This window comes from Triticum aestivum, chromosome 5A (genome assembly GCF_018294505.1).
Source record: "Triticum aestivum cultivar Chinese Spring chromosome 5A, IWGSC CS RefSeq v2.1, whole genome shotgun sequence".
Classification (NCBI taxonomy): Eukaryota; Viridiplantae; Streptophyta; class Magnoliopsida; order Poales; family Poaceae; genus Triticum; species Triticum aestivum.
This window is the reverse complement of record NC_057806.1, coordinates 88998702-89016526: the sequence shown is the minus strand read 5'-3', so window position 1 is coordinate 89016526 and position 17825 is coordinate 88998702.

The following is a 17825-nucleotide window of genomic DNA, read 5'->3' as shown; positions in this document are numbered from 1 at the left end:
ATTCATCGGACCACATACATCAGTATGTATGATTTCCAACAAGTCAGTTGCTCGCTCCATTGTTTCGGAGAATGGCGTTTTAGTCATCTTACCCATGAGGCATGGTTCACAAGTACCAAGTGATTCATAATCAAGTGATTCCAAAAGTCTATCAGTATGGAGTTTCTTCATGCGCTTTACACCAATATGACCCAAACGACAGTGCCACAAGTAAGTTGCACTATCATTATCAACTCTGCATCTTTTGGCTACAACATTATGAATATGTGTATCACTACTATCGAGATTTAACACAAATAGACCACTCTTCAAGGGTGCATGACCATAAAAGATATTACTCATATAAATAGAACAACCATTATTCTCTAATTTAAATGAATAACAATCTCGCATTAAACAAGATCCAGATATAATGTTCATGCTCAACGTTGGCACCAAATAAAAATTATTTAGGTCTAAAACTAATCCCGAAAGTAGATGTAGAGGTAGCGTGCCGACGGCGATCACATCGACTTTGGAACCATTTCCCACGCGCATCGTCACCTCGTCCTTAGCCAATCTTCGTTTAATCCATAGCCCCTGTTTCGAGTTGCAAATATGAGCAACAGAGCCAGTATCAAATACCCAGGCGCTACTACGAGCATTAGTAAGGTACACATCAATAACATGTATATCAAATATACCTTTCACTTTGCCATCCTTCTTATCTGCCAAATACTTGGACAGTTCCGCTTCTAGTGACCAGTCCCTTTGTAGTAGAAGCACTCAGTGTCAGGCTTAGGTCCAGACTTGGGTTTCTTCCCTTGAGCAGCAACTGGCTTGCTGTTCTTATTGAAGTTCCCCTTCTTCCCTTTGCCCTTTTTCTTGAAACTAGTGGTCTTATTCACCATCAGCACTTGATGCTCCTTCTTGATTTCTACCTCCGCGGCCTTTAGCATCGCGAAGAGCTCGGGATTGTCTTTTCCATCCCTTGCATATTATAGTTCATCACGAAGCCATTATAGCTTGGTGACACTGATTGAAGAACTCTGTCAATGACACGATCACAGGAAGATTTAACTCCTAGCTGAGTCAAGTGGTTATGGTACCTAGACATTCCGAGTATGTGTTCACTGATAGAACTATTCTCCTCCATTTTGCAGTTGTAGAACTTGTTGGAGACTTCATATCTCTCAACTCGGGCATTTGATTGAAATATTAACTTCAACTCCTGGAACATCTCATATGCTCCATGACGTTCAAAACGTCTTTGAAGTCCCAATTCTAAGCTGTAAAGCATGGCACACTGAACTATCGAGTAGTCATCAGCTTTGCTCTGCCATACGTTCATAACGTCCGGAGTTGCTCCTACAGCGGGTCTTGCACCTAGCGGTGCTTCCAGGACGTAATTCTTCTGTGCAGCAATGAGGATAATACTCAAGTTACGGACCCAGTCCATGTAGTTGCTACCATCATCTTTCAACTTAGCTTTCTCTAGGAATGCATTAAAATTCAAGGGAACGGTAGCATGGGCCATTGATCTACAAGAACATAGATATGCAAATACTATCACGTACTAAGATCATGATAAATTAAAGTTCAGCTAATCATATTACTTAAGAACTCCCACTTAGTAAACATCCCTCTAGTCATCTAAATGATCACGTGATCCATATCAACTAAACCATATCCGATCATCACGTGAGATGGAGTAGTTTTCAATGGTGAACATCACTACGTTGATCATATCTACTATATGATTAACGTTCGACCTTTCGGTCTCAGTGTTCCGAGGCCATATTTGCATATGCTAGGCTCGTCAAGTTTAACCCGAGTATTCTACACGTGCAAAACTGGCTTGCACCCGTTGTATGTGAACGTAGAGCTTATCACACCCAATCATCACGTGGTGTCTCGGCACGACGAACTGTAGCAACGGTGCATACTCAGGGAGAACACTTATACCTTGAAATTTAGTGAGTGATCATCTTATAATGCTACCGCCGAACTAAGCAAAATAAGATGCATAAAGGATAAACATCACATGCAATCAAAATTTGTGACATGATATGGCCATCATCATCTTGTGCCTTTGATCTCCATCACTAAAGCACCGTCATGATCTCCATCGTCACTGGCTTGACACCTTGATCTCCATCGTAGCATCTTTGTCGTCTCGCCAACTATTGCTTCTACGACTATCGCTACCGCTTAGTGATAAAGTAAAGCAATTACATGGCGATTGCATTTCATACAATAAAGCGACAACCATAAGGCTCTTGCCAATTTCCGATAACTTTTACAAAACATGATCATCTCATACAACAATTCATATCTCATCACGTCTTGACCATATCACATCACAACATGCCCTGCAAAAACAAGTTAGACGTCCTCTACTTTGTTGTTGCAAGTTTTACGTGGCTGCTACGGGCTTCTAGCAAGAATCGTTCTTACCTACGCATCAAAACCACAACGATTTTTCGTCAAGTGTGCTGTTTTAACCTTCAACAAGGGCCGGCCATAGTCAAAGTCGATTCAACTAAAGTTGGAGAAACAGACACCCGCCAGCCACCTGTGTGCAAAGCACGTCGGTAGAACCAGTCTCATGAACGCAGTCATGTAATGTCGGTCCGGGCCTCTTCATCCAACAATACCGCCGAATCAAAGTAAGACGTTGGTGGTAAGCATTATGACTATTATCGCCCACAACTCTTTGTGTTCTACTCATGAATATATCATATACACATAGACCTGGCTCTGATGCCACTGTTGGGGAACATAGTAATTCAACAAAATTCCTACGAACACGCAAGATCTATCTAGGAGATGCATAACAACGAGAGGGGAGAGTGTCTGCACGTACCCTCATTAGACCGAAAGCGGAAGCGTTTATTAACGCAGTTGATGTAGTCGAACGTCTTCACGATCCAACCGATCCATGTATCGAACACACAGCACCTTCGTGTTTAGCAAACGTTCAGCACGATGACGTCCCTCGAGCTTTTGATCCAGTAGAGGGTCGAGGGAGAGTTCCGTCAGCATGATGGCTTGTTGACAGTGTTGGTGATGTGATCCACGCAGGGCTTCGCCTAAGCACTACAACAATATGACTGAGGTGGTAAAATGTGGAGGGGGTACCGCATACGGCTAAGAAACAACTGTTGTGCTTTGGGGTGCCCCCTGCCCACGTATATAAAGGAGGGAGGGAGGAGGAGGCCGGCCCAAGGGGGGCACGCCCTGGGGGGGAGTCCCACTAGGACTCTGTTCCTAGTAGGATTCGCACCCCCTTTCCTTCCAATGGAGAAGGGGAAAGGGGAAGGGAGAGAGAGGGAGAATGAAAGAGGGGGGTCGCGCCCCCTCCCCTTGTCCAATTCGGATTGGGGCAAGGGGGGCGCGCACCTCCTCTCCTCCACTATCTCCCATTCAGCCCAATAACTTTCTCGGTGGGTTCCGGCAACCTCCCGGTACTCCAAAAAATCCCCGATCTTCTTTGGAACCATTCCGGTGTCCGTATATAACCTTCCAGTATATCAATCTCTACCTATCGGCCATTTCGAGACTCCTCATCATGTCCGTGATCTCATCCGGGACTCTGAATAAACTTCGGTCACCAAAACACATAACTCATAATACAAATCGTCATCGAACGTTAAGCGTGCGGACCCTACGGGTTCGATAACTATGTAGGCATGACCGAGACACATCTCCGCTCAATAACCAATAGCGGAACCTGGATGCTCATATTGGCTCCTACATATTCTATGAAGATCTTTATCGGTCAAACCACATAACAACATATGTTATTCCCTTTGTCGTTGATACGTCTCCAACGTATCTATAATTTATGAAGTATTCATGCCAATATATTATTATTCTCGGATGTTTTACAATCATTTTATAGCAACTTTATATCATTTTTGGGACACCTATTGACCCAGTGCCAAGTGCCAAGTGCTATTTTTTGCTTCTTTTTTTACATCATGGGAAATCAATAGCAAACGGAGACCAAACCGCGAAACTTTTTGTGGATTTTTTATGGACCAGAAGGAACCCAATGGGCTAGAGCTGCACCTGGGGGGTGCCCCGAGGGGGGCACAACCCACCAGGGTGCGCCAGGGCCCCCTGGCGCGTCCAGGTGGGTTGTGCCCACCTTGGTGGCCTCCCGCATGCCTTCTTTGCACTATAAATTCACAAATATTCCGAAACCCTTCGAGGTTAACCTAGATGAGAAGTTCTGCCGCCACAGGACTCTGTATCCATTGAAAACCAATCTAGACCCGTCCCGGCACCCTATGATACGTCTCCAACGTATCTATAATTTTTGATTGTTCCATGCTATTATATTATCAACCTTGGATGTTTTATATGCATTAATATGCTATTTTATATGATTTTTGGGACTAACCTATTAACCTAGAGCCCAGTGCCAGTTTCTGTTTTTTCCTTGTTTTAGAGTATAGTAGAAAAGGAAAATCAAACGGAGTCCAATTGACCTGAAACTTCACGAAACTTATTTTTGGACCAGAAGAAGCCCACGGAGTATCTGAGATGGACCAGAAGAGTCCCGGGCTACCCACGAGGGTGGGGGGCATGCCCACCCCCTGGGCGCGCCCCCTGCCTCGTGGACAGCCCGGAGATCCACCGACGTACTTCTTCCTCCTATATATACCCATATACCCTAAAAACTTCGGGAGCACAATAGATCGAGAGTTCCGCCGCCAGAAGCCTCCGTAGCCATCGAAAACCAATCTAGACCCGTTCCGGCACCCTGCCGGAGGGGGGAATCCCTCTACGATGGCCATCTTCATCATCCCGGTGCTCTCCATGATGAGGAGGGAGTAGTTCTCCCTTGGGGCTGAGGGTATGTACCAGTAGCTATGTGTTTGATCTCTCTCTCTCTCTCTCTCTCTCTCTCTCTCGTGTTCTTGAGGTGGTACAATCTTGATGTATCGCGAGCTTTGCTATTATAGATGGATCTTATGATGTTTCTCCCGCTCTACTCTCTTGTAATGGATTTAGTTTTCCCTTTGAAGTTATCTTATCGGATTGAGTCTTTAAGGATTTGAGAACACTTGATGTATGTCTTGCGTGGGATACCCGTGGTGACAATGGTGTTATTCTATTGATCCACTTGATGTATGTTTCGGTGATCAACTTGCGGGTTCCGCCCATGAACCTATGCATAGGGGTTGGCACACATTTTCGTCTTGACTCTCCGATAGAATCTTTGGGGCACTCTTTGAAGTTCTTTGTGTTGTTTTGAATAGACGAATCTGAGATTGTGTGATGCATATCATATAATCATACCCACCGATACTTGAGGTGACATTGGAGTATCTAGGTGACATTAGGGTTTTGGTTGATTTGTGTCTTAAGGTGTTATTCTAGTACGAAGTCTATGATAGATCGAACGGAAAGAATAGCTACGTGTTATTTTACTACGGACTCTTGAATAGATCGATCAGACAGGATAACTTTGAGGTGTTTTCGTACCCTACCATAATCTCTTCATTTGTTCTCCGCTATTAGTGACTTTGGAGTGACTCTTTGTTGCATGTTGAGGGATAGTTATGTGATCCAATTATGTTATTATTGTTGAGAGAACTTGCACTAGTGAAAATATGAACCCTAGGCCTTGTTTCAACACATTGCAATACCGTTCGTGCTCACTTTTATCATTACTTACCTTGCTGTTTTTATATTTTTCAGATTACAAAAACCTTTATCTACCATCCATATACCACTTGTATCACCATCTCTTCGCCGAACTAGTGCACCTATACAATTTACCATTGTATTGGGTGTGTTGGGGACACAAGAGACTCTTTGTTATTTGGTTGCAGGGTTGCTTGAGAGAGACCATCTTCATCCTATGCCTCCTACGGATTGATAAACCTTAGGTCATCCACTTGAGGGAAATTTGCTACTGTCCTACAAACCTCTGCACTTGGAGGCCCAACAATGTCTACAAGAAGAAGGCTGTGTAGTAGACATCAAGCTCTTTTCTGGTGCCATTGCCGGGGAGGTTAGCGCTTGAAGGTATATCTTCAGATCTTGCAATCAAATCTTTTTGTTTCTTGTTTTATCACTAGTTTAGTTTATAAAAGAAAACTACAAAAAATGGAATTGAGTTTGTCTCATACGCTTCATCTTTTTAATATCTTTCGTGAGAATGATTGAAAGGAAAATTGTTCTCAAGTGCTAGAAGAAGAATGCATTAGAATGTTTGGCACTAAAGCATTGTATGATGAGCATGATTGCAATGTTGTTAGTATGAATTCCTTGAATATCGATGATGCTAATGATATGCAAAGAAACAAGCTTGGGGATGCTATGTTTGATGAAGATGATATTTTTTGTCCCCCAAGTTTTGATGAGCAAATTTATTATGATGATAGCATGCCTCCTATTTATGATGGTTATATTGATGAAAGTGGATTTGGAGAGGTAATGACTTTATTTAGTAATGATTCCACTATTTTGGAAGAGGTTCCAATTGATTATGAGAACAAAGTTGCTACCTATGATGATTATTGTGATGACATGTATGCTATAAAGAATAATGATATCCATGAAACTTGTCATCATGATTTTAACTTTCAATTGGATTATGCCTCACATGATAGTTATTTTGTTGAGTTTGCTCCCACTATTATTCATGAGAAGAATTTTGCTTGTGTGGAGAGTAATAAAATTTCTATGCTTGTAGAACATGAAAAGAATGCTTTAGGTGCTGGGTATATTGTTGGATTCATTCATCATGCTACTGAAAATTATTATGAGGGAGGAACATATGCTTGTAGAAATTGCAATAATATCAAGTTTCCTCTCTATGCGCTTAAAATCTTTAAGTTATGCTTGTTTTGCTTTCCTATGCTAGTTTATTATTGTTCCCATAAATTGTTTGCTCACAAAATCCCTATGTATAGGAAGTGGGTTAGGCTTAAATGTGCTAGTCATATTCTTCATGATGCTCTCTTTATGTTACAATTCTTATCCTTTATGTGAGCATCATTGAAATAATCATGCCTAGCTAGGGGCGTTAAACGTTAGCGCTTGTTGGGAGGCAACCCAATTTTATTTTTGTTCCTTGCTTTTTATTCCTGTTTAGTAATAAATAATTCATCTAGCCTATGTTTAGATGTGGTTTTATGTTTTAATTAGTTTTTGTGCCAAGTAAAGCCTTTAGGACCTTCTTGGGTGATTGTTATTTGATCTTGCTGTAAAAAACAGAAAGTATGCGCTCACGAGAATAATTTTCATTTTTTACTAGAGAGCGATAAAATACCAATTCCAAATGCAATAGATCATTAAACAAATTTCCTAGGAGTTCCTAATTTCTCCGGATTTTTGGAGTTACAGAAGTATTTGAATCCTACAGATTACTACAGACTGTTCTGTTTTTGACAGATTCTGTTTTCTATGTGTTGTTTGCTTATTTTGATGAATCTATGAGTAGTATCGGAGGGTATGAACCATAGAGAAGTTGTAATACATTAGATATTACACCAATATTAATTTGGAATGAGTTCACAACAGTACGTAAGTGGTGATTTATTTTCTTATACTAACGGAGCTTACGAGTTTTCTGTTAAGTTTTGTGTTGTGAAGTTTTCAAGTTTTGGGTAAAGATTTGATGGACTATGGAATAAAGAGTGGCAAGAGCCTAAGCTTGGGGATTCCCAAGGCACCCCAAGGTAATATTCAAGGACAACCAAAAGCCTAAGCTTGGGGATGCCCCGGAAGGCATCCCCTCTTTTGTCTTCGTTCATCGGTAACTTTACTTGGAGCTATATTTTTATTTACCACATGATATGCGTTTTGCTTGGAGCGTCATTTTATTTTATTTAGTTTTTCTTTCTGTTTGAATAAAATACCAAGATCTGATTTTTTTAAATGTTAGAGAGTCTTCACATAGTTGCATAATTATTCGACTACTCATTGATCTTCACTTATATCTTTTGGAGTAGTTTGTCATTTGCTCTAGTGCTTCACTTATATCCTTTTAGAGCACGGTGGTGGTTTTATTTTATAGAAATAGATGAATTCTCATGTGTCACTTATATTATTTTGAGAGTCCTAAACAGCATGGTAATTTGCTTTGGTTATTAATTTAGTCCTAATATGATGGGCATCCAAGAGGGATATAATAAAAACTTTCACTTTCGTATGAAGTGCATTGAATACTAAGAGAAGTTTGATACTTGATAATTGTTTTGAGATATGGATATGGTGATATTAGAGTCATGCTAGTTGAGTAGTTGTGAATTTGAGAAATACTTGTGTTGAAGTTTTTGATTCCCGTAGCATGCACGTATGGTGAACCGTTATGTGACGAAGTCGGAGCATGATTTATTTATTGATTGTCTTCCTTATGAGTGGCGGTCGGGGACGAGCGATGGTATTTTCCTACCAATCTATCCCCCTAGGAGCATGCGCATAGTACTTTGCTTTGGTAACTAATAGATTTTTGCAATAAGTATGTGAGTTCTTTATGACTAATGTTGAGCCCATGGATTATACGCACTCTCACCCTTCCACCATTGCTAGCCTCTCTAATACCACGCACCTTTCGCCGGTATCATAAACCCACCATATACCTTCCTCAAAACAGCCACCATACCTACCTATTATGACATTTCCATAGCCATTCCGAGATATATTGCCATGCAGCTTTACACTGTTCCGTTATTATGACACGTTTCATCATTGTCATATTGCTTGCATGATCATGTAGTTGACATTGTATTTGTGGCAAAGCCACCATTCATAATTCTTTCATACATGTCACTCATGAGTCATTGCACATCCCAGTACACCGACGGAGGCATTCATATAGAGTCATACTTTGTTCTAGCATCAAGTTGTAATCATTGAGTTGTAAATAAATAGAAGTGTGATGATCATCATTCATAGAGTATTGTCCCCAAAAAGGCCAAATAAAAAAAAGGCCCACCCCCTGGGCGTGCCCCCTGTCTCGTGGACAGCCCGGAGATCCACCGACGTACTTCTTCCTCCTATATATACCCATATACCCTAAAAACTTTGGGGAGCACAATGGATCGGGAGTTCCGCTACCAGAAGCCTCCGTAGCCACCGAAAACCAATCTAGACCCGTTCCAGCACCCTGCCGGAGGGGGGAATCCCTCTCCGGTGGCCATCTTCATCATCCCGGTGCTCTCCATGCCGAGGAGGGAGTAGTTCTCCCTCGGGGCTGAGGGTATGTACCAGTAGCTATGTGTTTGGTCTCTCTCTCTCTCTCTCTCGTGTTCTTGAGGTGGTACAATCTTGATCTATCACGAGCTTTGCTATTATAGTTGCACTACTGGAATATGCTACTTTGCCATCTGCCAGCTCTTTGCCGTCTGCCAGCTGATGGCAAAGAGGCTCTTTGCCGTCTACCTTGGGATAGCAGACGACAAAGAGCTGGCAGATGGCAAAGAGACTGTTTGCCATCAGCTGGCTATTTGCCGTCTGCCAGCTGACGGCAAAGAGGGAAAAGGCAGACGGCAAAGAGCCTAGTGGCCCCACGGGGCACGACGTGGCTAGGTTAACTTGTTTGCCGTCTTCTAGCAGACGGCAATGTCCAACCTTTGCTGTCTGCCAGCAGACAGCAAAGAACAAATAGCGGCCCGCAAAGAAGAAGCACAACACCCGGATTGATCATGCGGATCAATGACTTGGCATCCCCACCCACACCCCATCGGACGCACACCCACGCACGCACCCACGATGCACACGCCCCGAGGGCAGCATCACCCCACCATGTCTCTCTCTCTGTCCCTTATCCCCACCTCACCCCACCACATCTCTCTCTCCTTTCTCTCCCTCCCGATCCAAGTCGGCACACCGGCCGGCCGGCGCCCGCCACCGCCCGCCACCGCCTTGACCCCCGGCCTTGCCGGCCAACACCTCGCCCGCCGGATCTAGCCTCGCCGGCCACCACCTCTTCCGCCGGCCGCGTCCACTTCCCCATAACCGCCGGCCCCGGCCACTTCGCCCGTCGCCCCGCCCGGCCTCCATCAGCCCGCCGGCGCCCGCCACCACCTCGTTGGCCGCCATCTCGTCTGCCGGCCCCGGCCCCATCGCCTGTCGCCCCCGCCTGCCTCTGCGTCTCGTCGCTCGTCGACCACGGCAGCCTCCGCACCCCGTCTCCCCTGCCGGCCTCCATCGGCCCCGGCTCCGTCAGCCACGCTGGCCTCCGCCGGCCTCGAACCCCAGCCCCGGCCTCGAGGAGAAGTTAGAGGGCGCGACTGCTAGTTGCTCCGGCGACCACGGGCACAGAGGAGTCCGTTCGTTCTTGGAACAAAGTGTGGATGGATAATGTCGTGTTCATATTGTGAAATTTGTCCATTCATGGATGATGTATTCGGTGTAAATATTGTAATTTTGTATTGTGAAATTTGTCCATTCGTCTTCGATTCTTGGAACAAAGTGTGGATGGACTGTTGATTTATAGCCTCTGCACTTGGACTGTTGATTTATTTTAATAAACAGACAAACTTCTTCCGTCTTTGATTGTAGGAGGCTGACGGCAAAGCCTCCCATTAGCGGCTAACAGAGCTAACCCTATCCAGTGGCTTTGCCATCCGTCTGCTTTCTTTGCCGTCAATTGCTGATGGCAAATGCCCCTTTACCGTCAGCCACCGAAAGCAGACGGCAAAGTAGCTCTTTGCCAATCCTTACTTTGCCGGAGCCTTTTGCCGTCCGCGGTAGACGGCAAAGACCTTTGCCGTCCGCCGTTCCTGCCTTTGCCGTTTGCCGTGGCAGATGGCAAAGTAGCTGATTCCTGTAGTGTTGGATCTTATGATGTTTCTCCCCCTCTACTCTCTTGTAATGGATTGAGTTTTCCCTTAGAAGTTATCTTATCGGATTGATTCTTTAAGGATTTGAGAACACTTGATGTATTTCTTGCGTGGGATACCCGTGGTGACAATGGGGTATTCTATTGATCCACTTGATGTATGTTTTGGTGATCAACTTGCGGGTTCTGCCCATGAACCTATGCATAGGGGTTGGCACATGTTTTCATCTTGACTCTCCGGTAGAATCTTTGGGGCACTCTTTGAAGTTCTTTGTGTTGTTTTGAATAGACGAATCTGAGATTGTGTGATGCATATCATATAATCATACCCACGGATACTTGAGGTGACATTGGAGTATCTAGGTGACATTAGGGTTTTGGTTGATTTGTGTCTTAAGGTGTTATTCTAATACGAACTCTATGATAGATCGAACGGAAAGAATAGCTTCGTGTTATTTTACTACGGACTCTTGAATAGATCGATCAGAAAGGATAACTTTGAGGTGGTTTCGTACCCTACCATAATCTCTTCGTTTGTTCTCCTCTATTAGTGACTTTGGAGTGACTCTTTGTTGCATGTTGAGGGATAGTTATGTGATCCAATTATGTTATTATTGTTGAGAGAACTTACACTAGTGAAAATATGAACCCTAGGCCTTGTTTCAACGCATTGCAATACCGTTTGTGCTCACTTTTATCATTAGTTACCTTGCTATTTTTATAATTTCAGATTACAAAAACCTTTATCTACCATCCATATACCACTTGTATCATCATCTCTTCGCCGAACTAGTGCACCTATACAATTTACCATTGTATTGGGTGTGTTGGGGACACAAGAGACTCTTTGTTATTTGGTTACATGGTTGCTTGAGAGAGACCATCTTCCTCCTACACCTCCTACGGATTGATAAACCTTAGGTCATCCACTCGAGAGAAATTTGCTACTGTCTTACAAACCTCTGCACTTGGAGGCCCAACAACGTCTACAAGAAGAAGGTTGTGTAGTAGACATCACCCTGCTGCAGGGGGGAATCATCTCCGGTGGCCATCTTCATCATCCTGGTGACCACCATGATGAGGAGGGAGTAGTCCACCCTCGGGGCTTAGGGTTTGTACAGTAACTATGTGTTTAATCTCTCTCTCTTTCGTGATCTATATCATGAGCTTTGTTAATATAGTCGGATCATATGATGTTTCTCCCCTCTATACTCTTGTTGTGATGAATTGAATCTTCACCCTTTGAAGTTTTGTCTTGTCGGATTGAATATTCAGTGATGAGAACACATGATATATGTCTTGCGGTATGAATACTTGAGGTGACAATTGGGGTATCTTATTGATGCACTTGATATATGTTATGGCATTCAACTCGCGAATTCCTGCGGTGATATTGGGGAAATCTATGCATAGGCGTTGATGCATGTTTTTATTATCTTTTCGCGATGGAAAATTTGGGGTCTCTTTATAGTTCTTTGTGTGGATTGAGTATTATGAATATGACTTTGCTTTGGTGTTATTCTAGTACGAACTCTAGGATAGATCGAGCGGAAACAATAGCTTTATGTTATTTTAGTATGAACCCTTGAATAGATCAAACAGAAAGAATAGCTTTGAGGTAGTCTTGTACCCTACAAACAATTCCTATCTTTTTTCTCCACTAATAGGAACTCGGGAGTGATTCTTTGTTGCACTTTGAGGGATAATCATATGATCCAACTATGTTAGCATTGTTGAGAGATTTCACTGGTGAAAGTACGGACCCTAGGCCTTGTTTTTAAGCATTGAAATACCTTTTTTGTGCCCGTTTACTATTTTCTACCTTGCTGTTTTTATTTATTCAGATTATAAAAATGTATTTCTACCATCCGTATTACACTATTATCACCATCTCTTCGCCGAACTAGTGCGCCTATACAATTTGACATTGTATTGGGTGTGTTGGGGACACAAGAGATTTATTGTATTTGGTTGCAAGGTCGTTTGAGAGAGACCATCTTCATCCTACACCTCTCACAGATTGATAAACCTTAGGTCATCCACTTGAGGGAAAATTGCTACTGTCCTACAAAACTCTGCGCTTGGAGGCCCAACACGTGTCTACAATAATAAAGTTGCGTAGTAGAGATCAAGCTCTTTTCTGGCGCCGTTGCCGGGGAGGTGAGTGCTTGAAGGTATATCTTTATATCTTGAAATTGAATCTTTTAGTTTCTTGTTTTATCACTAGTTTGATTTATAAAAGAAAACTACATAGAATGGAATTTAGGTTGCATCATATTATTGATCATCTTTATAATATCTTTCTTGAAAATGATGGTTCAGAAAATTGTGCTCAATTGTTAGAAGAATAAGTCAATAAAATGGTTGGCATAAAATATTTGAATGATGAGCATGATTGCAATGTTTTTAGTGTGAATTATTTTAATATCCAAAATTCTAATTATGATTGCACAAGTCATGACAAAAATGTTTCTTATAAGCATGTCACTTTTTGCAGAGTGAATTGGGAGTGCCTTTGCACAGCAAAAAGGGAAGATAGATTTTGTAAGAAGCTTAAATATTTAGAAACAAAAAGGTCGCAAGAGAGGCTAGATGATTGAGCTGAAAGATGTAATTTTTTTTGCCATCCTTGTGAACTTTGCAATGAAGGTGGTCATTTAAATCTCCAATGCAAATTGTTTCATGATCAAATCGTGTCCAAAGTTGTGATAACTTGATTTCCCTTGAGCATCATAAAGAGCTTAGTCTTATTTTGGGGTATGAAGAAATGAAACATATAACTAAGGGTTTTCCAAATCCCAAGAGATTTCTTGATTTTCATCTAGAGGAAATTTATATGTATTGTATGGTAAATTGCATTGAGAATCCTTATATTGCCAACTATCTAAAAGACAAGAAAACAAATAGAATATGAAGAGAGTACTAATGAAAGGGAAAATGTTTCCAAATACCCTCCTAGTGTTTATTATGATGAATCGGGTAACAAGGAGGAGCTTCCTATCCAATCAATCTCTTCAACAAGAAGCTTGAAAGAATTAATTAAACCCACACATGGTGTGGTGAAGAAGAAGAAAAGAAGAAAGAAGAGAGTTAAAAATGCATCTCTCCCAAATAATGTTGCTCCTACTATTGTTGTGCCTCATGAAAATGAATCAAAAATAATTGTGGAAGATGATGCACTTGATGACGATTTTCTTATTTCTATTGCTTGTTGTGATGATTATGATTGGGAAGTTATTAATACTTCTTATAATCTTGGAAATCTTTTTAGCACTTGCTTGGAGGAATATATGGTAATAATGTTTGCTATACTATTGGTGCCATTCATGCTATTGATGAGAATGATTGTGATGATATGCAAAACCACAAGCTTGGGGATGCTATCTTTGATGAGTATGATATGTTTGAAGATTTATTTGCTAGAAATAATGCTTGTCCTAAGCTTGGGGATCCTTTGCTTAATGAATATTATCCTTTGATTCCTTCTACCTTCAATAAGAAAATTTATTATGATGATAGCATGCCTTCTATTTATGATGATAACATTGATGAAAGTGGGTTTGGAAGAGTGTCAACTTTAGGTAGTAGTGATACCACTATTTTGGAGGGTGTTGAATCTTATTACTATATTGATGAAAGTGGATTTGGAGAGGTCATGACTTTATTTAGTGATACATCCACTATTTTGGAAGAGGTTTCAATTGATTATGACAATGAAGTTGCTATCTATGATAATTATTATGATGACATCTATGCCATAAAGAGTGATAAATCTTCTATGCTTGTGCATCATGAAAAGAGTGTTGTATGTGATGGTTATATTGTTGAATTCATTCATGATGGCTCTAAAAATTATTATGAGGAAGGAACTTATGCCCTTACATATCTCAATAATATCAAGTTTCTTCTCTATGTGTTGATTGCTTTGAAGTAGCACTTGTGTTACCTCCCTATGCTAGTTGATTCTTGTTCCCATAAGTTGTTTTCTCACAAAATCCCTATGCATAGGAAGTGGGTTAGACCTAAATGTGCTAGTCATATACTTCATGATGCTCTCTTTATGTTTCAATTCTTTACTTTTATGCGAGCATCATTGAAATCATCATGCCTAGCTTAAAAGACATAAAAGAAAAGCGCTTGTTGGGAGACAACCCAACACTTTTGCCTACTATTTTTGTGTGTTCACATGATTATTATACTGTAGTAATCATGTTTTATTGCTTTTGTTTCAATAAAATGCCAAGTAAAGCCTTTAGGATCTTGTTGGGTGATAGTTGCTTTGATCTTGCTGAAAAACAGAAACTTTTGTGCTCACGAAAATAGTTCTAGTTTTTAACAGAAGAGTGCTATTAAGTTGATTATTTTTTCAGAAGATTAATATACAAATTTATCACGTGGTCCTAATATTTAAGAATTTTTGGAGTAGCAGAAGTATGGTTTTAGTACAGATTACTATACACTGTTCTGTTTTTGACAGATTCTATTTTCAATGCATAGTTTGCTCGTTTTCTAGTTTCTATGGCTTATATTGCTCAATATAAACTTAGGAATGATATGACAGAGTAGGAATTGTGTGAGAACAATTATGAATCTTGTCTTTGGCAGTACCAAAAGTGGAATGGTTTGCTCTTTATCGTACTAACCTATCTCACAAAGTTCCATTAAATTTTGTGTGATTGAAGTTTTCAAGTTTTGGGTGAGATATTGATATGAGGGGAATAAGGGGTGACAAGAACCTAAGCTTGGGGATGCCAAAGTCACCCCCAAGGAAATATTCAAGGAAGATCCAAGCAACTAAGCTTGGGGATGCCCGGAAGGCATCCCCTCTTTCGTCTCCAACATTATCGGTAACCTCACTTGGAGCTATGTTTTCATTCGTCACATGATATGAGTTTTACTTGGATCGTCAATTTATTTTGTTAGGATTTTCTTGATGTTATTTAGAATAATTTTTTGCATCTTTTATTTCAATAAAAGTGGCAATGATAGCCTTTGCCAAGCTAATTTTGCAAGTATACATGTTGCTGTTTGAAAACAGAAAGTTTACCGCGGTCGCAAAAATTCCTTAGAAAAGTCAGTGTGTGATAAAATGCTAAAACTTTTTTCAAAACGAGTTCTGATAAATTTTCTTCAATGTGGTAAATTTTCATAATGTTTGGAGTTAGGGAAGTATTGATACTCTTGCATTCTTTATAGACTGTACTGTTTTGGCAGATTGTTGTTATGTTTGCATTGTTTGCATATGTTGCTTGTTTAATGATTCTATTTGAGGATAGGAGTATTAAGTATGCAGAGGCATTTAGTATGCAATGTTGAATAATAATTTTAGTGATTTTCTACAGTAGATAATTATAAGGCTTTTGCATTGGTTTATACTAACTTACCTCACGAGTTCTTGTTGAGTTTTGTGTGGATGAAGTTTTTGAGATTAAGGAAAACCATGATATACAAGGAATTAAGGAGACATAAAAGCTAAAGCTTGGGTATGCCCAAGGCATCCCAAATTAATATTTTAAGAAGTCTCAAGCATCTAAAGCTTGGGGATGCCACGGTAGGCATCCCACCTTTCTTCTTCAACACTTATCGGTTAGTATCGGTTGAGCCTAAGTTTTTGCTTCTTCACATGAGTTGTGCTATTCTTAGAATGTCATTTTATTTCCATTTTGCTTGATGTTTTAATAATATAATTAGATCTGGAAGTTTTTAAATAAAATAGAGTCCTCAAATAGTTGCCAAAGAGGCTAAGTAAGCAGCATTCACATCCCGTCAACAAAGCTCTTTTCTATGTCATTTACTCTTGTGATTCACTTATATCCTATGAGTAAATTGTTGATTAAACTGAATGTCATGAAGTTGAAATCATTTAATGCCTAGTGGTAGCTTCACATTGGGTTTAGAAAGTGAAATCTCCTAAGTCTTGACAATCACAATATTGGTCATACAAGGAATTCACGAATAATTAGTATAAGGAAGAGAATTTTCACATGCAAATACACTATAATGGAATCTTTTGTGATTGTGAGCCCCCATAAAAATATTATATGCCAATATTGTTGACGTTGGACAAGGAAGACAACATAGTGGTTTATGTTTGTTCATATTCACATAGAAGTTGTGGCACCCCGACTCAGATAAAACCGGAACTCCCGTATTCCAGCCCAGAGATTGAGGTGAAGTCTTCTGGAATACGGCACTACTTAGTATAGAACAAACTAGCTCTCTATTACAACACGAATATGAATCCAAGGGTTTCAATATTACAATGAATAACATCGGCATGGCGAAACTACGCCAACCACGCTTGCTCTATACAAGCATCATAACAACTCGAAGCAGTGGAACAACTACTAGCAGCGGAACAACGAACGACGATGATGAACTCCAATCCGCGGGGACTCTGGCTGGACCATTTATCCTAGCTCGCGAACATAGGAACAACACCAATCAAGCGAGCAATCTAGGCACGGCCTGCAAACTGGCATGACACGCCATGTCAGTACATTGAATGTATTTGCAAGCTCACAATAACCAGAAGCATTCAAGACAAACAACAGCATGGCAATTACAGGTTAAGCAGGAATTATCATGAGATCATCAAGATAACATGGCATGAACAACATGAACATATAAATCTGATGATACTAGCATGCAACATGATGACACTACATGCACCATTTATTCTGCTCGGGTTACCTCGTAACCATCACATGCATCACTTACCAACCTCCGACATCACACGATCATCTCAGGATCAAATCAAGCTTGGTATAAACAATACTGTAGTAATCATTAAAAGACCACAAGGAGCTTGATCTTTACCCATGATTCTCGCACAACATCACGAATATCCAACAACTCGGTATCCTCGATACCACGGTGATCATTCACGGATCACAAACGGAACCACTCTTGGCTCAACGGGTTACCTCGTAACCAAACGGTGATCATTCACGGATCACAGCACCAACTTATCTCATCATCGAACTAGGGTTGTTATTAAGCAAGTTATTATTATTACTATTGACCCAGAGTGTGACCG